The following is a 22,863-nucleotide window of genomic DNA, read 5'->3' as shown; positions in this document are numbered from 1 at the left end:
TAAGGGGAGGGTCGGATGCTCCTAACTCAAGAAAGATGAGACCGTGATGCTGGCTCAAAAAAAAAAAAAAAAAAAAAATATATATATATATATATATATATATATATATATATGTATGTCTTGCCAACTGGATCCATCGTCACAGGAAACCATCCTATAGACAGTTTTAGGACATAGTGGCACAGGGAAGGGGGCTGCACGTGGAGTGTCAGGGGACTTTTAGAAGTTGTACTGCTTTCTCAGGGAAATGCTGCTGGCTTCTGGAACTGCAGTTTAATTAAATTCAGTTGGCTGGATACCTTCAAAGGCTGTTCCAGGTTCTTACCAGCCCTTGCAGACACAGACATCTTCCAAGCAAATGTGTGAGCAAGAGAGTGGTGAAGCAATCGCTGGCAAGATAAGGCAGGCGTTCTCCAATCACAGGTCATCCCATCTGGGCTTGCAGAGGGACTCGACTGTCCAGTCCTTCCTCCTCCCACCTCTCCCTGCCTCCATTCGGGACAAAGGAGGTGAGACAGTGCTTTCTCCAGGGAGGGCACCGGGCTATGAGGGAGGCACCAAAAGTTGCAGACAGACCCACATAGACTGCTTTCTCGGGCTTGAACTCTGACCCAGACCCTCCCAGGGTGACTCACCTCTACCCTAGGGGTGGAGCCTGTGGGGCAGGTTTCTCAAAGTTGATCTCCCAAAGAAGAGAGCTTTGGGGGCCCCACAGGCTGCTGCTTTGTGAAATGACCCTTATGACGAGCCCAGGACTGTGCTAGATGCATGCACGCCTTCATCCCATCGTCTTGTGTCAACAATGTTGAGAAAAGGTTTTGCTAAGCCCCTCTTCCAGGGGAGGAAATCAAGACAGAAAGGTCATCATCACTGGCCCAAGATCACTCAGCTTGTAAGTGGCTAGTGGCGTAAGTTGAGAGGCTGAGCTCATGCATTTGGCACTACTTGTTAATGACCCGTCACTGGTGACTAGCAGGCACTGTTTTGGGTGCTATGGATATGAGTATAAATATTCCTCCCACCCCCTGCCAAGAGTGTAACTTTTTTTAAAGCAACCCTTGCCCTCAAAGAGTTTGCTCTCTCTTCTACACTTAAGGTTGCATACTACATATCAATGTGTGTCTCTGTCTCATTCTCTGATTAGGCTGCACACTTTTTAAGAACAGGTGCCCCACCACAGCTTCCCAGGCATGAGCTTTGGACCCCATGGAGAAAGCAGTTTGGTATAGCCTAGGGACCCTTTTCAGAACCAAGTTTTTCATGAATAAAATTAAGCACATCGGATTGCAGAGGAAACCAATTATACTGTACTCCAGATTTCAAAATATGAAAACCCGAGTTTGTGAAATAGTACTCTGTGAGCATCTTTATTACGTCTTAAGTATCAAGATCTACTACTGCAACTTCCAAGTTGTGAGGAGCACAAACAATACTTGGTATCTGTGCAACTAGTGTTAATGATAGACGAGTCTGCGATTTGCACGTGTGCTGAAGTCACAGGAACTGCTGATGCCACAGTGGTTTGTCACCTGCAGCCCTCATAGAATAAAATGCGCCTTTCTATTAGAAGTTAGTGAAAGTAGAGATGTTGGGTTTTTTTTCCCCGGCTAAATTCATGGATCCCTGAATTCCACCTATGCACCTGCAAGGGTGTCTGAGGACGCCAGGTTTAGGACCCCTGTCAATCAAGTGGCATTTCCACACACTGTGCTACTTTCCACAAGCACCCAGGGCTGCTGAGGGCCTCAATAACCCAGCTGGGAAGGCACTGCCCAGGGTCGCTGTCCTACCCTGTTCTGTGATCGTTCAGTTTATCCACATCATCTAAGTGGGTACGGTGATGTCACATGGGAATGAAGCAATAAGTAAAGGCAAGAGGGCAGGGGGGTCAAGAGCATGGTTGAGGGGGTCGGGGGTGGAAGGGTCACAGGCAATCAGATTGATAACCAGATGCTCCCCTCCCCACTCATTAGCTGTGTGTCCTTGGGTGGGTCAGTAAGGGATCAGGACTCAGCTCTCTCACCTGTGCAGTGGGGCTGAAGCACATGCCTTGGTTGGGGAGGCTGTGAGGACCCAGTGAGGGAAGGGATGGAAAGTTCTGGTACATTGCCGGTGCCTCCGCACTCAATAAAAGACAACTGTTTGAGAGCCACCTTGCACTTTCATTGTTTATCAAGGGCCTCTCTCCTAAGCCAGTAGAGTACAGCCGACAGGATTTGAATCAGAACATTCCAGATCACTGCTTCTCTCTGTCTCACCCTGAATCCCACTCTAGGAAGTGGCTGTCCACAGTTGGAAGAGGCTCCCCGTGGGAACCTCGAAAAGTTTGTCTCTTCCTCCTAGCACAGTCCCAGCCGATGAGTTTGGGGAGTGCATGTTTAACCATCAGTTCCAAGGCTTTTCTTTTCTTTCCTTTCTTCTTTCTTTCTTTCTTTTTTCAATTGTCCACCAAAGCCGAGTTGCTGAGTGAATCGTTAAGGGAGCAAATTCCAAGAGCGTGAGCTTCTCTTGTTTCCCAGGACAGGTTTGGGCCAAGACAAACCTCGCTGATGCCAACAGCAGTTGCTTAAACAGTGGAGCTCAGAGCTGGCTTCCCGGCCTGGCTTACGGGACTCTGTTTGAACTTTCTCCTCTCTCCTTCCACCCGGTGATTAAAGGAACCACATGGAACTTTCTCCTTCTGCCTCTTCCCCCTTCCTATCCCACGCGCCCCCTTGGAAAGGCTCTGCAAAGTCCCTGTTTCTCAAAGAGCCGGGAGCTGTGGCCTCTTGATTTATGTTCACTTGGCAACGTGAGGCTGCAATGGCCCGAGCAGCCTGAATAACTGGAAAAGGGAAATGGAGAAGGGTGGGGCTGATGGGAGGGTCTGACTGTGGCTTGTGCTAGGCCCTCCCCTGCCACCCCCACCATCAGGCCAGAGCCAAGGACCCCAGGACCTGTGGCCAAACGAAAACCAAACCAAGTGGCTGGAGTTTGAAAAAGAAGTCAAAGTTGTTCCGAGAAACAAACAACATCTGTCCTTTCTGGGTGCTTGGTGATTCCTTGGGTTTTCTCCTTGCACGGATCCCTCCTCCTGGCCATTTTGGGTTTAAGGTGTAAACATGAGGAAATAGGGGAAACCTGGATCTCCCAATCTGACCCATTGTAGGAGCTCCATAAATGTTATCTGAATTAAGTACTTTATAAAAGAAATGGGGGTTGGCTCTTTTTGGTTTGGTTCTGCTCTGTGTCTTGCCTGAGCCTGCAGGACATGAGTTCACATCTCTATAAAAGCAGGGCTTTAATCCCCCATTCAGGGCTGTGTCTGTTTCCTGAATTAGATCTTATGTGACTTGAGGGCAGGAACGATTCTTTTTTCCTTCTCTCCCTCCCTCTTTCCCTCTCACAAATATTTACTGAGCACCTACTGTGTGCTCCACTCCCACTCTAACACTCAGCATGTCTGTCTCCTAAGAGGTGCTTAGTTAAGTGTTGGATGGATGGATGGACGGACAGGTGAATGAATGAACAGATGGAGTTTTAGGTGGGACTCCAAAAAGTCAGCCAGGGTCTTTGGTTCTCCTAGAAGGTCATGCATGTGATTAAAATCTCAGAATTGGGACCCCAGTCAGCAAAGAGGTGGGCTCGGATTGGAGCTGGGAATAAGGGTCCCTGGTTGCCAGTCCCAACTTGGCCCCCATCTTGCTGTTTGTCTGGGAACGATTTATTTAACTCTTTGGGCTGCAGTTGTCCTATCTGTAAAATGAAAGCAATCTCAAGACTTCTTTAAAGTTCTGTTATTCTCCATAACCTTTACCCCTAAACCAAGGAAATCAGGTCCTCCCACAAAACAATGATGAGACCACCAGGTTCACTCCCAGCTCATTCACTTCTTGGACTGTCTCTTCTTGGTTTGACTTGGAATTGCCCATGTCTTTTCCTGTTCAGGAATCTACAGTGGGTGTCACTTTCAGCATACTTTCCTTTCTTTGGCTTTCAAAGGATTCACAGTCTGTCCACAACCCACAAATCCACCGCATTTCTCAGCATTCAGCATTTGGAATCTCCCACTGCTTCCTCCCTGACCCTGACTTGCTTCAAGATCTTATATGTCCTTCCTGTTTCATTTATGACTTCTAAATCTTGGGGATTTCATAAAACTTCTATTAGCATCAACCAAATTTAAGTCAGTTTTGAACAGATCATCTAAAAACAAGATCTTACTACAGGAGAGGAAAAAAATGACCCATATTTGCATACCCAAAGACAAATTCTGTGGACATCTTGGTTTATGTCCTTCCAGTCTTTTTTCTTTTTAAATCTGAGCAGGGTATTTTAGGGGATGAACCACATAATGTACTTATCTATCAACCAGCTATGGTTGGTACTGGTGTGGAGACTGTTTCTAGTCTTTCACCAGAGTCTATGTGTTGTGAGGAACATCCTGTCACTAAGTCTTTTTACACGTCTTTAATTATTTCCTTGGGCTAAATTCCTAACAGTACAATCACCAGGATTAAAGGCTTTTTGATGCTGGGGGAGCGGAGCGGGGGCGTGGGAGTAAGGGAAGAGGAACCACATTGAGATCCAAATCCTTTTGTGAGTCCAGGGAACACAATGAGTGAGAAAGTGTCATCCTCACCTTTTCTTTGGGAACTGGCCAGGTTGACAGGCATCCCAGCACCCTTGCTTTCCTGCCTACTCATGTTCTGGCCCAACCTCAAGCTTCTGAGACCTCTAGGGGGCTTTTTAAAAGTAATATGCTAAAGAAAAAAACACCAGTGTGTCCTTAGCTGGGACTGAGGCTTCAGAGCGATGTCTCTCCTGGGTCTCCCTCCCACGTCCCTGCCCATGTCCCTCTACCCCCTTATTGGTTGATGGAACTACGCACTTGGACATGTGTGATTGACTGTGGAATTAAAAAATATGTATGACACAATGTTTTTAGGCTTTTCCCAGAGATATTTATATCACACAAATGGCATGTTGGGTTTTTTTCCTCCTCTCAACCACGAAGAATGGATAAATCAATTGTCTTAATCAAGCTAATGGAGAGGGCATGGACTAGAAAGATGGGTGAGGGGGCTCTTTGCCTGAGCCTGCAGCTTCTTTATCGGGGGTAGAGGGCAGGGGTGCTGGCAAAGTCACTTCATATCTCTGGGTCTCTGTTTCCCTGTCTTTGAGATGGGCGTGGAGATATCTGAACGCTAATGACTTCATGGGATAAAGATCATCTTCTAAGCATTTAGAACTCCTTGGAAGGAAGGAGCTGCATGAATTTTTAATCCTCTATTTTCAGCTCTTTGGAGCTATGTGTAGGAGCAAAGCTGTAAACACAGAGAACTCACCACTACATTCTAGTTTATAAGGTTTTTGTCTCACACAGTCCCATGGATCTGACCTTATGAACGACTCAGAATGTGGGGGAAATGCAGTTTGTTGTGGTGGCTGTTAATACATAAAAATTAATAGCTTGGCAAACACGGGGATCACCCTGTCACGCTGCGGTCATGTTTACACCAAGCAAATATATTTCAAGTCCCTAAACCTTAGGCAGCTCTGCAGGCCAGAATCGGCACAATTCCCATGCAAGACACAGAATCCCGTGCCAGAATCACCATGGCTCTGAAGGGAGATGTTAGTGAGAAAGAATTCTGCAGCCAGAACCCCATCAGCCTCCAAATTCCTTATAGATGAAGCAGGATTTTCAGTTTCTCATTTATTGAGGCCTACCAACTCCAATGAGCAGTGAAAAAAAGAAAAAGGAAATTCATAAAGATCCAAACTGGGAATCTCATTCCTTGTTCATCCATCCATCCACCAAATATTTACTGAGCACCTAGAATCTACCTGGGACTGTGCTAAGTGCTGGGGATCCAGTGGATGGCCAAAGCAGAACTGTCCTTGACAGGGGGGAGGTTGTAATCAAGTCAAGAAGACAGACATTATCAGTCATCACGCAGGAAATGTGCATTTACAGCCAAGTTGGGAGCTGTGAAAGGAAGGCTGTGGGGCTGAGGTGCATCATCACTGGGGGACCCCATCTAGCCTTGGAGATGAGGGAAGGTGGAAGTCACTGTATATGCAAAGCCCCCTTTTAAGAGAGAGTGGTTTGTTTGAGGATGTGAAAGTCCAGAGTAGTAAAAGTGAGGGAGAGAGAACTAAAAGATGGAGTGAGACATGCCCATTGAGATGGCCATTTAAAAAAAAAAAAAAAAAGGAAAGTAACGAGTGTTGGTAAGGATGTGGAAAAATTGGAACCCTTGTGCTCTGCTAGTGAGAACGTAAGATGGTGCACTCATTGTGGAAAACAGTTTCGGTGGTTACTCAACAAGTTAAACGCAGAATTACCATATGATCCAGCAATTCCACTCCTAAGTATACACTCAAAAGAACTGAAAACAGATGTTCAAACGAAAACTTATATACAAATATTCATAGAGGCACTATTTCCAATAGCCAAAAGTGGGAAACAACCCAAATGTTCATCAATGAATAAACAAAGGGTGGTCTATCCATACAGTGGAATATTATTCAACCATAAAAAGGAATGAAGTTGCTACAACATGGATGGACAATGGAAACGTTGTGCTAAGAGAAAGAAGTCATAAATGACCACTGTTGTAGGATTTCATTTATACGAAATGTCCAGTATAGGCAAATCCACAGAGATAGAAAGCAGATTGGTGGTTGCCAGGGACTGGGAAAGGGTGGGATGGGAAGTGACCTCTTATGAGTAAGGGGTTTCTTTTTGGGGTGATGAAAAAGTTCTGAATTAGGTAGTAGTGATGGCTGCACAACAGTGTGAATCAACTTAATGTCACTGAGTTGCACAGTTTAAAATCATTAAATGGTAAATTTAATGTTATGTAAATTTAATAATAATAATAATAATAATAATAATAATAATAACAAAAGTTGGAGCTAGGGAGGCAGGCTGAGCCAGTTGGTGAAGGACTTGGATAGTGTTTTCATGCTGAGAACAAGGAACAGATCATCTGTATTGCTGGTGGGAAATGGATGGGAGTGGGCAACAGGGGGACCCACGAGGAGGTGGGAGCCATGGTCTAGGAGCCAGATGGCCAGGACCAGGGGGCACAGTGGTGTTGGAAAGAAGGGGGCAGATTTGAGGTATATGCAGCAGGTAAAAGCAAGAGGGCTTGGTAAAGGATTGCAGACACCATCATTCCAGACAGACTCAACTCTGCTCCCTCATATACATTTGTGCACGTATCATTCACGGGGCTTGAAGGGAGAAAGTATGTATTCTCAGAGGGAGTCTGGAAAGCATGCTGGAAGAAGACCCTTAGATTCAATTTTTTTTATGCTTTTTGCTGCCAGATCTCCAGCAAGTAACTTCATTTCGTGGTGCCTCCATTTCTTCCCCTGTAAAATCGGGACCTTAAGACCTACTTCATAAATTGTTATGTGGAGACGAGAAGAAATAAGCGTATCGGGACAACAGCACCTGCCCTAGCTTTCTTCCGGATTCTTGGGAGACCCAAAGGAGCTGTTAATCTGTCAGAGACAACATAGATCACCCAGGGAAGGCAGCCCGCACTGCTGGGGCTGATGTCACAGCTTTTAGAACGCGGGTCTCTTGAACAGATTCTCCAAAAACGGTGACTTTATAATAATCTCGAAGGTAACCGATTACAGCTGTTACGGCTAGGATAAAGGCGGAGGACTCTAGGAAGCTGTGCTAGACGAGAAGCAAAGTCGCCCACCACGTTACTGTCTTTCTTCTGTACTCACCCCGGCTCCCTCCAGCGCCGGCTCCGCCCCTGGCTAAGCCCCACCCAGGCCCCGCCCCCGATTTTAGCGCGGGCCACGCCCCCTTAGCTCCCAGCTCCCAGGGTTGGAGGCTTCCACCTGCGTTAAACATTTGGTACCCGGGAGGGGACGAAAGGGCATTTGATGGATGAGGATGGAAGGGCTAGAAATTGACAGGGTGAGAACGGGGGAGACGAATCCTTCCCTGTCCCCGTTATTCACTCACTCCCTTGTTGAGGGCTTTGGCTTTTGCATAATGTAAGTACTTATTTAATGCGTGCTCTGGCTCGAGAGCTCTTCATTTGTCTTTCTGTCCTTCATATGCCAATATGCTTCCGCCTCGTGTCTGTCTAGGTTGAAGCGCCTGAAGAGAAGGGTGCTTCCCAACAGCTCTTGTTCGACCCCAGCCCCGGGCCAAGGGCAGAGAGGCTGAGGCTGGGGCGGGGGAGCGGGGGCGAGGGGGACGAGGGAGACGAGGGGGAGGAGTGAGAGCACCATATGACTGGCTTCTGGAACCAGATCCGATGCCAACTTGGATTCTGTCCTTTCCTCCAATAAAAAGAACTTTTCACTTGTTTTTTCCAAACATCCTTTAACAATTTTTATTTAAATAGACTGGTTCCTATCTATCTGATTGAAGGCATCACAGCGCAAAAACGAAGCTAACTCCTACACACGCGCGCGCCCGCGCACGCACACACACACACACACACTCCTCTCGAGGTTTTCCCGAACGTATCTACTCCGGTTACAACTAGACGCGGCCCCTCCCCCACCTCGCCTTTCCCCTTCCTCTCCTCAATCTTGGGAGGAGCATTCTCTGTGTCTTCCCAAGTCCCCGAGGGGGACCTCCTATGTTGGACTGGAGTGGGGGGAGGGTCACATAACGAAGACCAGAAAGAACAAATTAGATAATCAAAAGAATTATAGTAATTGCTTTCACTTTCCCCGAGCCCACTCTGAGGATTCTCTCCCCCGCCCCTTCCCTGGCGTTCTGTCTGTCGGGAATACTCGGTCTTTCCAACCCTCTCCCCTCCCCCAGGCTCCTCCTCTCCTCTCCCTCGCTCCCGCGTTCCCTCTCTTCCTCCGTTTTCTGGTGTGCTGGAACGTTCAGCAGAATATGATGAATGATCACCTGTCACGGCTTGTTTATTATAATGCAGGCAATCAATTACACATCCCCAACGCTGGCCGGCCCGCAGGAAATTTATATGCTCAGCACAAACCAATGTGAAAATGGAATCTCATTTGCCAAATGTCTTTCTCCCCGTACAGCACGATGATTACAGTCTGTGTTTGTTTCAACAGTCGTGTACAACTGACAGTGCCATCATTTACTGCCTGGCTCAGGTCACGTTTCTCTAAGGGTTTATTTATTGTGTTACGAAGGCCAGCACAGGAAAAGGACAAGGGTGTCTGACAGGGATGCCACCGTGTTAAAAAGTGGGCGGGTTGGGCTGCATTCCTGGGCGGTGCTGCAGCCTCGTCAGCCCCTGGGCCCTGCCTCCCCAGGCCACCTCCCCCAGCACCCTGTTGCCCAGACTCCTAGGCCCTCCGTGTGAGGCAGCTTTGGGGACCAGAAGCTCCACAGGTCCCAGTATCAGATAGACCACAGCTGAAATTTGGGTTCTGCTAGTTGTGTGTGGTCAGTGATTCAGCCTCCTCATCTGGAAAATGGGAGTTTGAAGCCCCCCACCCCCCACGGGAATATTGTGATGTCTGGGATATCAGAGGGGTTAATAAATGTTAGTTCTGGTGACTTGAGATGACGCTCTGGCCAGACTAAAACCTACCCACTGGGAGGCAGAGAGGAAAGGTCCCATTTGAAGAGATGTGAGTTAGAATTCTCGCCCTGTGTCATAATTTCCCTTAATTTCCACTCTCTGAGACTTGCCGGTCTCAAGATCTTCTATTCTCCTTCTAGGTGGAATTTTGCATTTACGTTTCCTTTGCTCCGACACATAGTATGACTTTGGGAAAATAAAGTGGCTACCTCACTCTGCTTCCCTTCCTGTGGTTGTAAAAATAGGCTTGGCACTCCTGGCCTTCCGAGCTGTGTGACCTCAGGCAGGCCAGTCCCTTTATCTCTCGGGGCCTGGGATTCCTCCCATGGGAAGTGGAGAGAATAACTCCTAAACAGCCAGCTCAGTCGTGCTGGCAGGATCCAGAGTGCCCATAGTGTAAAGAGAGCCACGTAAACTGTAAAGCACCATTGTCACCGCTGTCCGGCTTCTTTCTGTCAGGAGTTCTCCTTGGTCCTCGGGCTTCTGCTGCACAAGGCATTGATTCAAATTTGTGAGCCCCACAGCACTTGGCATAAAGTGGGAGATCAGTAAAAGAGGGGGCAGGAAGATTCTCATATGTGTATTCGATTGTTCTTTGTTGTATTGTACATTTCTTTGTCATTTTACACAGGTATTTGTTTAATGGCTGTCTGCCCTGCTAGAGTGGAAACTTTAAAAGGAAAGGCACCAGATTGATTCTGGTCACCTCTGTGTCCCCAGCATATAGCTTCGACTTGGCATATCTTACAGAAATCAGTAAATATCTGTGGCTTTAATAGATGAATAAATGAATGGCTACATGAATAAATTCATTACTGGGGCAATGTCTGTCATGCAGAGGGTGGGCCCTGACAAATGGATGTTTCCAGGTATCTTCACTAACCCTGAATCTCATAGAATCGGGCTGTTTCACACGTGCCCAGCCTTGTCTGGGTGCCTGGGGTTACGCATATCACATGTGCTCAGTGCCAATCTGTGAGAGATCATGGACATGTCCACCTGGCTACTCCTACCTACCCCTCAGACTAACATCCCCTGGATATACTCCCAGTTTATCCCTCTCCACCCCATGTTGCCTTGAAATCCCTAAACCTCCCTAAAGTCTCTCCACCTCCATAGAGTATTTGGGTCCCTAAAATGCACAGTGCCTGCCTAAAACAGATGTCTTCAATCAATCAATAAAGATGATCATTTCTAAGCACTGATATATGGAATACAACTTAGAATCCCATTAAAATATGCTGGATCAGGGAAAAAAAATGATACGAGTTCTTATTTAAAGAGCAAAAATTTAACAGCTGCATTGTATATTTCAGGCAGTGCTTTGGACTTGTAGAAGGGATTTCTTTCTATAAATACAATTATTAGTTGCCATGACTATACTAATAACCAGGGGGGGTGGCACAGAACGGTACCTCCCCAGCAGGGTGGGCTGGGGAAAGCCCAGTATTCCCTTTGCTGATTTGCTTCACTAGTTGACTAACAGACCTTATTCCCTGGCCCAGTGGATCACATCTTGCCAACGCCAGCTTCCCAACGTGGAGCCGGAGCAAGAGCAGGCGTTGAGGGGTCCTGGGGGAAAAGCAGCCTGTGTTTGCTGCCGCTTTGACAGTTGAGGCTCCGAGAGGGGCTGGCAAACAATGGGAAATGAAACATCTGAGTGGTTGCAAAAAATTCCCTGGGAAATCCCCCCTGGTGGTATTTCTGTGCGACGGCAGTGACAAGGGGGAGCTTGGGGCTTTCGATTTCAAGGGTTCCTGAGCAGACCGCAATAGTGTTCCGAGATGGCAGTCCCCAGAAACAGCTCTTCCTGGACACAAAAGGCCAGCCTGTGTCTGTCCAGGGAAGATTTGGCCACGTGCATGATGTTGACTGTCAATGGCTGTGGCTTGTCGGGGGCTCACCCACCCTTGTAGAACTCATGCCTCTGAACCTTCTGCTCTAAGACAAATTCCTCTCATCTCTTGCCCTGGATTTTCCCCTGGTCTCAAGAGCTTGGGGGGGACTTATACAACTGGCGGGGTTTCCCTTGGGCTCAGCCCCACCTGCAGAACTGTGAGAACCTTAGTCCCCTGTGGACCCCTCCCCCACCATCTAATAGAAAAAATCCAAAATTGAGGCCTCATATGCATTCCCCTGGCCTTTTCCCATTAATAGGTAGCCTCCTCCTGTTTTCTCTGTTCCTGTTTATAATGGACATTTATTTGTCTGTTGCTCTCCCCCGGCCTCATTTAGAGAATAAAGTGAACTGATATTAACCAACTCTTGTTTTGCTTCCCTTAGAACTAATAAATATTCAAAGTCCTTGACCACTCTTGCTAGTCTCTTGCTGCCGCTGCCGCTGCTGCCGCTGCTGCTGCTGCTGCTGTGATGGAATGCATGTGTTTATAGATCCACTTAAAGGTGAGGTTCATGGATTTTTAGAGACACTTAGTTGATGAGAGAACCAAAGCTTAAAGGAGATAAATAACTTGCCCATGTGTACTAGTCAGGAAGATTCAGTTGCAAAGTGACAAACTCTTAACTTGAATGGACTCAAGCTAGATCAGAAATGTACTGGAGTTTTTAACTGAGAAGCAGGGGCTGTATTAGCTCAGGCATAGCTGGATCCAGGCTCTCCATTAAGTCTCCAGGGTTTCCTCTCCCCATCTCTTTGGCTCTGCCTTTCTCTGTTTTGTTTTCATTTTGAGATTGGCTTTTTCTACCTGTTTTACATTTTTGCAAAGTCATATCAAGACTTTCTCCTGGTTGCCTCAGTAAAAGTTCCAGGGTCAGGTCTGGTGGGTTCTGATAGGTTCAGATGCCCATTGCTAACCCAATGACTATGGCAAGGGGGATAGAACAGAACAATCTGATTGCCCAAGCCCCAGTCATGTGCTCACTGCTGAAGCCTAGCCAAGCCATACAGGCAGAGTGAAAGTGAGTGGTTCCCCAAAGAATACTGGGGTGCTCTTACCAGAAGGAGGAATGGATGCTGGGAGGGCAGAAAGCCATAGTGTCCTACACTCCCATGTCATGCTGCCAGGAAAGGCCAGGCAGACCTGCACACAGATCCGAGCTCTACCTCCTCCATGCAGCTGGGGACCACCTCCAGGACCCCCTCATACTCTATCTAGATCTGGGACTCTAGTCCCACCCCCCGCCCCATGAATTCATTCATTTGGTGGTTTTCAAAATGTGCATTCTTGGGTGCTGCTGGAGGGAGGAAGACAGTGAATGGGAGCAAGGAAGACGGGTGACAGAAGCTCAGTGGCTGGGACTATAGGACCCCTTACTGCCCCTATTTCAACCAGGTGGCAAATCTCATGTCCATTTGTATATGTACCTTTGCACATTTTTATTTAAACAAACCGCTCCTCATATTTTTAAACCTGAAAATCTGATTTTTCTGCAACCCCTGTCCACTCGCACAGTCACAAATGAGGAACAGTAACCAGAAAGAAGCACGAGCCTGACCAAGGCCACATGTGCCGCAACAAAGTGCAGAGTCTGAGAAATCACACCCCTGGGCTCCCGTGTCCTTCCCTTTCCACTCACAGCTTCGCAGGTGGGTTGGAGATCTGTGGACAGAGACCACTACATACAACCCTCCAGCACACATCACTGGTTAACCAAGGACGCAAATCTTAACATTAATAGAGCAGCTTCCCAGAGCAGAGCAGAAAGAGGAAAACTTTGTGTGGCTTTTTGTCTGGTCTCTGGGGACAGGCAGCTACTGGGGACTCTATCTGTAGGAAACATCCTGCCAGAAGGGAGAAAAACAGCCAGATTCTGCTACTCCCGCCTCATACTCTGAGCTTACATCACCATCCCAGAAGAACCTACATGAGTAAGCCATGTGCTTCTGTTTAAGATGTTTACAAACAATTCCTCCGCTCTGTCCTCCCATGTCTGGAAAGCTGGTATCCGTGCACCAGCCCTGCCATGCATTTCAAATCCACCTCTCCTCTGTGCTGGTCACTGTTAATCATCACAGCTAACCTTTCTGAGTGCTTACAAATGCTCTCGAAAGTGTGTGCTAAGCACTTGACAGGAACTGTTTGATCGAGTCCTCCCCAGAACCCTGTGCAGTGGGTATTATTTTCATCCTTATTTTAGGAGGAGATGAAGGTGCAGAGAGATGAATTAATTTCTCCAAGCTTCAAACTCAGGCAATCAGAGTCAAGGGCATGAGCTCTTGGTTATATTGCTACGAGAGGTGCACAAGGAGTGCTTTGGACAAGGGAGAAGTAGACTGCAGCCTCACCTGTACGTAGACAGACCAGGAAGTTCTCCACTCCCTTCCACCATCCAGGGGCTTCCAGCTGAGCCTGAGGACCACTGTGTTTTCCTTTTCCCTTCTCTCCTACTATCTTGCCTCCTGCAAACACACACACAGCGGATGCCAGGGGAGGAAAGGCTTACCAGGTGCCGGCGGAACACAGCTAAGTCGGGTAAGGAAACACGTGGTCGCATCACTTAGACTACCTTGCAGCCGCTTATTGAATTAGTGTGATTCCTAACATCTTCAACTTGGATCTCCTCCAGGCCAGCCAGCTGGTGCATTCAGTACGACTCAGCTCGCCTTAACTCAATTAACTAAGCCGGGCTGAGCTGAACTCAACAAGTATTTCTTAAGCACTGAGCTGGCTGCAGGGGGAAAAAAAAAACAAAGAAGGACAAGACTCAGACTCTGCCAGACTCTGCCCTTAAGGAGATGTCTTGTGCTTTTAATGGATAAGACGGTGCCATGTTTTCTAAGTACCACCTTCGTACTCCCCCTGTGCTATGATTTACTTCATATTTTTCTTTAAATAAAGAAACATTTAAGGAAATTAATTTTCTTCTTTAAACTTAGATAAGTTAATTTTTTCCTTATTGAGGTGAAATTGACATAACTTAAACGCAATCATTTTAAAGTGAAGAGTTTAGCAGCATTTAGTATATTCGCAGTGCTGTGTAACCACCACCTCCATCTAATACCAAAACATTTCTATCACTCCAACATAAAACCTCATACCCACGAAGCCGGCTCTCCCCGTGTTCACCTCCCCTTAACCCCTCATGGCCACTAATCTGTTTTCTGTCTCTATGGATTTGCCAGTTCTGGACATTTTATATAAATGGAATCATACAATACGTGATCTTTTGTGTCTGGCTTCTTTCACTGAGCATCGTTTTCGAGGTTCATCCATGCTATAGCCTGTGTCAGTGCTTCCTTCCTTTTTATGGCTGAATAATACTCCATTGTCAGCATCCACCACAGCATGTTTATCCATTCATCTGTTGATGGATAATTGAGCTGTTTCTACCTTTAGGCTATTATGAATGCTGCTATATAAGTTTACTTCATTCATTCATTCATTCATTTAGATATAATTGACAATAATATAACATTGTAAAAACAAGGAACGCCTCACATATTTGCATATTATCCTTTCGCAGGGGCTAATCTTCTCTGCATTGTTCCAATTTGGGGATTTTTGCTGCCGAAGTGAGCACTGAATGTTATTTCAAAAGGAAAATTTAATCACTACTGTAAATAGAAAACCTGTATTCTTCTAATGGAAAATAGAATGGATATGTAACTATTAGGAGTAAAAATTCCATACTTGTAGCACATAAAATCACCTTGTGCACTATCAGATGCAGTAGTAAAAAGCCTGGACTCTGGATGTGATCAGTCTTGACTCTGAAGCCTGGTTTTGCCATCTGTGGGGACCCTGGCTGATGTCCTGTCCACAGCCTCAATTTCCTCATTTGTAAAATAAGAATACAGTTGACTCCTGAATATCATACGGGTTAAGGACACGGACCCCTCGCACAGTTGAAAAATCCAAATATAATTTTACAGGTGTCCCTCATATCCACAGTTCCGCATGGAGGATTCAACCAACCGATAGCATAATACTCTAGGATTTACTGAAAAAAAATCTGTGTGTACGTGGACCTGTGTAGTTTAAACCCATGCTGGTCAAGGGTCAGCAGTACTTGTAATTGCTTCCTTGAAGTTGTTGCAACAATCAAAATCATGTCAGGTCTCAGCATTGTCAGGCACGTAGTAAGCACTCAGCATGTGGATGCTGGTAGGTGGGCTCACAGGTCATGAACAGGACCAGGAACAGTACAAAGGGAGAATGCGCTCTGTGCCAGGAACCGGGTGAAGCACTTGTGTGTGCATTATCTCACGGAACCCCCACAAGGTGCTACAAGCAAACTTATTACCTCCATTTTACAGATCAGAAAACAGGCTAAGAGAGGTGGAGCTGGTTGTGGAAGGTCACAGAGCAGAGACTTGAGCTCTGGGAATATGAGAAGTGACCCCGAGTCCACTGGATTGTCAGGCTGACCCTGAGCATACATGATTAGTTGCAAAAGGGCTGCGTGAGTCCTCGAGGTCCAGATCTGGCAACTCGCTGCAGCCCAGCCTGGGGGCTCCATCCTTGCTGATCTCCTCCCAGCTGTGTCCCTTTAGCAAGTCACCCTTTCTCGGGACTGCCAAGACGAGGCTCCTCTCATCTTTTCTAGTTGACTTATCTCTAAGAGTTAGTGGGATTCACCTGCCCTCCTTGTACCCCACCACCCCTCAGGGTCCCTCAAACTGCCCCTTCGCTCTGCAACCTCTCCTCTTCCACGCTACATCAGAGCCCTCGGGACTGTCATGCAGCCTCTCACTAATTATCCACTGTTGCTGCAGAAATTAGCAAGTCTCAGGTTCACATGTATCCATCACATTTTCATCGATGGGAGGTGTTTGAGTCACAGTTTCAGGCTGTGTGGGGAGTCCTGTCCCACCTGAGGCTGACACTACCAGCGGGTTGTATTGATTTCCTGGGGCTGCTACACGAATCAATGCCAATTTGGTGGCTCAGAACAACAGACATTTATTCTCCCACAGATCTGGAGGCCAGAAGTCCAAAGTTAGGGTGGCAGCAGGGCTGTGCTCCCTCCGAAGTCTCTGGGGGAGGGTTCTTCCTCATCTCTTCCATTTTCTGGGGGCTCCTGGCATTCCTTGGCTTGTAACCACATCACTCCAACCTCTGCCTCCATCTTCACAAGGCCTTCTCCCTGTGTGCCTCTTTTCCACCTCTTACACAGACACTTGGTGTTGGATTTAGGGCCCACCCTAATCTAGTATGATCATCACCTTAATTACCTCTGCAAAGACCCTATTTCTGAATAAGGTCACATTTCAAGACTCCAAGTGGACACAAATTTTGGTGGGATGCTAGTCACCCCACTACGGAAGTCCTCAATTAGACTGATGTTCTTTGTGACAGGTTACTGTGTATTTGAGCCCAGTGGGTATGAACAGAAAAGAGCTGACTTTCCTCCAAAGACAGTTATCAGCCATACTCTTACAGATCTCCCTCTCCCAGCCCTTAGTGGCACCCTGGGCAGGTCCTGTAGTTTTCTAGACAGTTTCCAATAATCGTAAGTCCAGTCCAGGTCTGGCCAGTTGAAAACATCCACTTTAGCCGCCACTCTCCAACTCAGTTTTGCCCCAGGGCCTAAGAAACCCAGGGTCTAGCCACCTCTTGCCCTGCTCCTCCCCTGTGCTTCTGGTTCCCAAGGTGCACCAAACAGGATGATTCTGTGGGCTACCAAATTTGACCACTGCTGCATTAAACCAAGTTGCCCAGATGTCTTTACTTCAGACTCATTTGATGTGAGAATACACATCAAAAAGCAGGTAGTTTCCAACCTTATTCAACCCAGGAAACTCCTTTTCCACAGAACACCCCACCACCCTGGTGTTTCCCAGAGCATGTGTTGGGAAAAGCCACACTACATAAAATAACAGCAAAATGCAAAGTACATTCACAACTATTATGGGTGCAGGGCAGTAGAAGACAATCTTTTGGGTAAATATATCAACTCTGGAGCAATTCTGTGATTTATTCAGAAAGTTGGCTTCTGTATCATGGTGGACAAGACCCAACTTGGCTGGAAGACTGCAATCCCTCAGCAGAGCCACATGGACACCTAAGCGGGCCAAATTCCACTCTGAGAAAGGACAATTCTTATACTGAAAGGCTAGAACTTTCAAGAAATATTTACGTTACAGTATAGTCCTATAATGTATGCAATCAGCAGAATCATAATAATAAGTACACTAATATAATAGTGATAGAAAAGACAGAATAAACACACATACAGGCCAGGCAAGGGTTCACCTGCCTTTCTGCTCCAGGTGTGGATCTGGGGTCCGTGCGGTAGTCTCAGCCCTGAGCACCTCTCAGCCCCCGGGGTTGAGTCCAGTGCTTAAATATCTGCTGTTTTCATACAATACAGCCTCTAAAATCTGGTGTTCAACTGAGCATCAACAACCTTTTCCAACAGCATAGAAAACCCGGCTGTGTTGGACTGACTGGGAGAAACCAATTAAACATCTCTCCAAGGGCCTTCAAGGCTAACTGCTGATCATACTCTGAATTCTAGTAACTGTAGAGCTGCACTGTCACCTCAAAAGTGACTCCCCTGTAGTCTCAAAGATGAAAAGAAACTGGTTTTGTCCATATCGGGAAGGCAAATATTTTCTGAAAGCCAGGACCAACCCTACAACTGGGTTCAGGAGGGGCTATCAAAGTGGTAAGATTTGAAAAGTCAATCACATCACTGCAGTCCCGTTTCCCATTCTATCCTCGCCCCATACTAAAAAAGTCTAGAGGGAAAAAAAAAGGTTTTAATCTGATGGTGTTACCTGAATGGGGTAACTCTTCAATCCTCAGTCGTCTAGCAAGTTTATCAGTCTTTCCATTTAGCCACCAGCCTCTAAGGGCCAGAGAGGGCAGGGATTCAGAAGGTTGAGCAGGCTGGGGAACCCTGAGCTGGTTCTCACTCTTTCTCAATTTCATCCCCTGTGTAAAAACTCCCACAGCCCACAGCCCACAGAGTGATGTCCAGGCTCAAGGACCTTTGTCTGCTGAACCCTGCCCACCTCATGAGCTGAGCCCCCCTGGGGCAGGGTCTGGTTCTCTTTGATCCGCAGGTCTGCCCAGCACCAAGCACAGATTTTGGCAGATGAGCCAGAGCACAGGGAGTAAATGTCAGACGAGTATAAAAGTAACCTAAAACACAGGTACCACACGTGCAAGTCTCAGCACTGTGTCACGTCAAAACTTTTTTTTGAATTTAAACTGGTGAGCAATTTAAATCTTTAACAAATTTCTCAGAGAACACCCCAAAATTCCTACATATAAGGTAAAGCAAAACTCTAGAACTTTTGTATCCCTCCTCCACAGCATCTGGCCCTCAAATTTCAAATTATCTCCAAGTCTCCTTCAGATCTAACTTCCCTCGTTTTCCTTCCCATCTCCCTTTCCAAATGCAGCTTCCACTCTTTTCTAGACGCACAGGGTAGCTGGTTAAAAGCATGACCTCTGGGGCTCACCTTGCTGGGTACAAACTGAGGTCTGTCACTCCACTGGCACAGGAACCTGGTAGGTGCTCCCTATGGTAAGGACTCCATAAATGTGAATTGTTATTTAAAACCTATTGGCTTCTCCACTATTTTTTTTTTTTTAACTTTTCCCCACTTTTCCATTAATGCAGTAAGAAACATGCATGGCTTTCCCAGGGCTGCCAAACAAATTGCCATAAACTTCATGCCTTAAAACAACAAGAACTCATTCTCTCACAGTTCCAAAACCAAGGTGGCAGTGGGTCCATGCTCCCTCCAGAGGCTCCAGGGGAGATCTCTGTCCCTTATCTCTTCCAGCTCCTGGTGGCTGTCAGCATTCCTGAGCTTGTGGCCTCATGACTCCAATTCCTGCCTCTGTCTTCACCTGACATTCCCCTGTTGGTCTCTCCTCTCTGTGTCTCATGAGAATATTTGACATTGGATTTAGGGCCCACCCAGATAAATCCGGGGCAATCTCATTTCAAGATTCTTAATTTAATTACATCTGCAAAGACCCTTTTTCTAAATACGGTCACATTCACTGGTTCTGGGGGGTGGGGTGGTCAGGATGTGGACACACCTTCTGCAGAGGCCATAATTCAATCCACTACAAAATGACATTGGGTCCTTCCTCTGGTGGGTAGTTGGTGGGGATAAGGCTGTACACTCCTGTAATTTTTTTTTCAATTTTTGAATTCTTGTCATGATGGATAAATCAAGTCAGCAGCCAGCATCAGGTACTTGGGAATGTGGAAGGTAAGAGACAAACAGCAGAAAGGCACAGGCAACTTCTCCATTTCACTGACATTCATCAACTCTTTTTAAATGATGCAAGTTTGCAGCCACAGCACACCTCATTGCAAGGGCTGCTGCAGCCTTCGGGGGTGAGCTGGGTGCAAGAAGCAGTGAGTTTCAGCCACAGGGTGCGAGCCTCAGGCAGACACATTCTGTTGAAGGACGAGGGACAGAGCATCTCCGGTTTCCCACTGAGAGTGGTGAGCTGCATGCATCGCTGGCTGGGGGGCGGTTCAGGTTAGTTATTTATTGATATCCTGTGTTAAGATTCCTGCCTAGGCTGAACTGAAGGGATCCAGGAGGCAGTGACTTCACGCGACTCAGATTGCAATCAGCCAGCCTCTTGGCGCATGTGTTTATCTACCCAGAACTATTTTTGGTGTGTGTTCATAGACAGCACACACCAAAGTATTTGGTATTTGAGATGCAAGCGTTAAAGATGATTAAAGTTAGCTGCTAATGAGCATGCCTAGAATAGATATACTCTGTGTGTGTGTGTGTCTGTGTGTGTGCGGGTCCCATGTGTGTGCTCTATTGTGTGTCTGCCAAGCAGATGTCTACAAACCTGCCCTTAGGTGACCTCACCAGTGTCCCAGATCAGCTAAGATGTCCATGGACAGAAGACAGAAATGCATGAAAACTGGCTTGTCTCAAAATACTGCCTTAACAGACATCCCATCTCCCCCAGCTATATTCTGCCCATCCTTCAAAGCCTAGCCCATTCTGCCGTATCAAAGAGCCTCGCTTGTACTCTGAACTCCCAGACCAGGGATAACAAATAGGTTTCATCCCCAGTACTAACCTGGATCCACCTGGCAGGGATTACCTGGAGCACCGTGTTGAGCCGAATGCTCAGAACATTCAGACCATACCAATAGCTTCAAGCCTTTGTATGTCCCCGTTGGCTAGCCCAGAATCTGGATGGAGTAGGCACTTAACAAATACTTGTTCAGTAATTAATTTTCATTGTCTGGACTCTGAAATTAGGTCAGAAGAAAGGTTTCTCTCTGTAGTACAATCCCCTAAGGGCTTCCAAGAGAAAAACCTGGATGCCCACTAAAGGGTTGGGTGCCTGGGCTTGCTGGTCTACCCTCTATCTTCCCAGCTCCTCCTTGATTCTGCCAATCTCATTAACCAAATCCTGCATGTGTACTGGGGTGTCCCCCTCCAAGAGAATGACCCTGTAATTGTTGGGCAAAATACTAACGTCAGGCTCATCCATCAAGCCTTCCTCTAATAGTAGTTTTGTTTTCCTAGTGGAATGTAGTATCCTTAAGAAGAGACACACATACTATGAGGCTTTATGTAGGCTGGTTTCTAGCTGTGAGCTATGGACCTGAAATGAGAGTTAAATTGATGGAGAGCCACTAAGCTATTGCCTCTGAATCTGGGTGTATGTAAAACCCAAGTATTGACAGCCCTGAGTGGATATGTTGCAGGCTGGCTCTTCCAGCCTTGACTGAGGCGTGATCTCTCTCTCTCTCTCCCGAAGCAGCCCAAAAGAATGGAAATAGGATGGCTAGCTGATTGTTTTCACAGTCTGCACGACAGACCGCCCCCACAAGAAGACTCTAGGTCAAGTGCTCTTCTCCACTCTGTGGATCGAGTGGGGAGAAATTAGCTCTCGGTGGTATTCCCAATTATGGAGAAAATGATTCCTCCCTGGCCTGGCTGTAATGTGCCTGGCAATGGACCAAGAGGCAGGAAAGCCTGTCTTCTTCCCCTGCCTCTCTCCTCGTCTCTCGGTATGACCTTGGGAGGGGACATAACCGATCAGCTTCTTTGCTGCTTCGTCTATAATGATCCACCTTGTAGCACTTCATAGTCCTGCTCTAGGATAAATGAGACAAGCCTCTAAAAGCCATCTTTTCATCTCCAAGAAAGACCAGAAATAGGTAAATGCTAAGGATAATCATTTCCTTTGTTTATGCTGTATGTGTTACTAACTTGTGGGATTTTTAAATAATGGCAAAAATGAATGGATTACATGTGTTTTGTTTTTTCCCTAGGTGCCTTGAGGCATTTCCAGGGTGTTGTATTATTATCACTCACCTTTTTTATGGAGTGGATATTGTTGGGCCCATTTGTTACTCAGCAAACTAAGGGACTGGCTTTGAAGTGTGGATGGGCTGGAACTCATTTCTACACTTCATCTAGGGTGGTGCTTTGCTGCCGACGCACAGATCCCCAGGGGACCCTCAGGGTTATTGGTTTAGCCAATTATTAAGCCGCATCTCAGACATCTTCCCACCCTCCCTCCACTCCAGCTGAGTTTCTGTTACTTCTTTACAAGCACCAAATGCTTTTCCAATCTCCAACTATGCACACCTGTTCTCCTCTACGTGGGAGGCTCTTCCTGCACATGCTTCCTCTGACCAATTCCTACCCATCCTTCAGGCCTCAGCTTCAATGTCACCTTTGCAGTGAGGTCTTCCACGACCCCCAGGCTTTGCCAAGTCCCCCCGTTCTCTGCTCTCAGAGGCACTATATTTGTCCTTTACAGAGCTTATCACACTTGCATCTAAATAATTGTTAGTTTAATGTCTGTCTTCCCCACTAATGATAAGTTCCATGAGGGCAAGGATCTGTTTGTCTTGTTCATTACTGTGACTCCAGAACTGAGCAGGCACTCAGTAAAAATCTGCGGAATGAGCAGATGGATGGATGACGGATAGAGGTATAGATAATGGATGGATGGATGGACTGATGGAGTGTGTTTGTATATGAGAGTGATCCAAATTGCCAGTATTCATCATCTAGAGAAAGTTTTAAGTTCCAAATGTTCCGAGAAGTTTATGGATGCAGACCTAGGATACATGTCCCACAGATTCTCTGGGGAGAACCCTTCTTTGCCTCATCCTAGTTTCTGGTGATGGCTGCCCATCCTTGGCATTCCTTGGCTCGCAGCTGCGTTACTCCCATCCCTGCCTCCATCGTCACATGGTATTCTCCCTGAGAGTCTCTGTCTTCATGCTGTTTTCCCTCTTTCTATAAGAACAACAGTCATACTGGATTAAGGGTCCACCCTAATCCATCATGACCTTATCTTAACTAATTACACCTGCAACAACTTTGTTTCCAAACAAGGTCACATTCTGAGGTACTCTGGGTTAGGACTTCAACATATCCTGGCAGGGGGCACTCAATTCA

The 22,863-nt window shown here is 46.8% G+C and overlaps 1 protein-coding gene and 1 non-coding gene across 2 annotated transcripts in view; both read right to left on the bottom strand.

Moving 5' to 3' along the window:
* The window catches only part of SPRING1 (SREBF pathway regulator in golgi 1), a 317,312-nt gene that overhangs the window by 166,856 nt on the left and 127,593 nt on the right, over positions 1 to 22,863 (bottom strand). The window lies entirely within an intron of this gene.
* Positions 14,916 to 15,017, bottom strand: LOC123619320 (U6 spliceosomal RNA). The gene has a single exon (XR_006727894.1). It is a non-coding gene; the product is annotated as a U6 spliceosomal RNA (small nuclear RNA).

Source organism: Camelus bactrianus, chromosome 32, assembly GCF_048773025.1.
Source record: "Camelus bactrianus isolate YW-2024 breed Bactrian camel chromosome 32, ASM4877302v1, whole genome shotgun sequence".
In the NCBI taxonomy this organism is placed as follows: domain Eukaryota; kingdom Metazoa; phylum Chordata; class Mammalia; order Artiodactyla; family Camelidae; genus Camelus; species Camelus bactrianus.
Note: the sequence above shows the minus strand (reverse complement) of the source record. Positions and strands in the feature narration are given on the sequence as shown.